Source organism: Brassica oleracea, chromosome C4 (assembly GCF_000695525.1).
Source record: "Brassica oleracea var. oleracea cultivar TO1000 chromosome C4, BOL, whole genome shotgun sequence".
In the NCBI taxonomy this organism is placed as follows: Eukaryota; Viridiplantae; Streptophyta; class Magnoliopsida; order Brassicales; family Brassicaceae; genus Brassica; species Brassica oleracea.
In genome coordinates, this window is record NC_027751.1 from 14,959,841 (window position 1) to 14,961,427 (window position 1,587).

Here is a 1,587-nt window from a genome sequence, read left to right on the forward strand (position 1 = left end):
CATCTTAGACGGCACATATATTTGTGGTGGCTTATCCAAATATCTCAAGATGTTATATGTCTGGCTCATGACCCGTAATAAATTTGAGATGGGAATATCTATGCTCACTTAATAGTCTGATGCTTATTAGTTAAGATGCATGTAAATTCGTGTGTCCCCAAGCCTTGGACTGAGAGTTTGGACCTATGGGTGATGGCTAATACAGATTTATAAAAGGATTCAGCCAAGCTATATATAGTATGGACATGTGCGGATTTGTCCTCACTGCCCCCTCATGGACATACTATAATCTTTAAGTGCTTTGGGACATCATGGCCTAATGAGTTTCCCTTGTGTTCATGCTACACACGTGAGATTCTATGGGATAACTCTTTGTGCCCTTTCCAATATCAATTTCGCATCATGTTTTGGACCAGGATGGCCAATCCGGTAATACCATAAAGTGTATAATTTCGTGGATAAACCATTCTGGTTACCATGACTATTGCCTCTATCATACTGATCTTGGCATAGTCTAGATCAATAGAGAATGCATGTATGGTTTTTAGGATTCATTATGGCATTGGGCGATTTTATACATACACCTGAAGGAACTCTTTGTTTTCTTCGCTCATTGTTTCAATATGGAAAACATTCATTCTTATATCTCTATATAATCTCAATGGTTTTTTCTGGGTGAATATAAAGCATCTAAATGCTTGCCCTTATACATATCTGGCCATAGCCCTTAATGTGTACCATACCCGCAAATCATATTGGCGTTTTCAAAAATCAATCATTCCTTTTATTAAGTTTTAATAAAACAAGTTCATAGAAATGAAAAACATCAAAACAAAGAACATATAATTTAGATTACAAATTTTGAAATCAATCTTCAGTTTTTTTTTTAAGACAATCTGAAGTTTCATAATCCATAAGATTGTCCTTCTCATGATTGAAGTCATTTTCATCATCTTGGTAAGTCATATGGGCTTCAGGATTCTTCCCTTTCAAGCTCTCTTGATAGAGGTCAACTAGATGCTTGGGAGTCCTACAAGTCTTAGCCCAATGATTGCTCATTCCACATCTATAGCACACATATTTCTCTGATTTAGTCGAGTGTTGGGGTTGGAATGAAGATCCACGGCCACGACCATGGCCTCGTCCAAATGAGCCACGGTCCCGCCCATGGTCTTGACCATTTCCTCGCCCGCGGCCAAAGGATCTTCGACCGCGGCCACGTCCGTTCGATTTGTCTCGTCCACGGCCATGCTGGTCGTTTCCTTGGACGTGGTTGGACTCTTTATTGTCCTCTGTAGCATGTGCATCAGGTAGTGGAGCTGATCCAAGTGGTCTCATCTGACTGTTTCTCATTAGTAATTCATTGTTCTGCTCAGCGAGCAAGAGACAAGAAATAAGATTAGCATAGGTTTTGAAACCTTTCTCTCGGTACTGTTGTTGTAACAGCACNNCTCGGTGATACACTCCCCGAGTCCCTTGGATTTCAGGATGATCTTAGCATCGAGCACCCACTGAAGGTAATTGTCTACAGATAGATTTAGGCAGCGAAATCAAGGTTGTTGATTTTCGACATCTGAAGTTATAGAT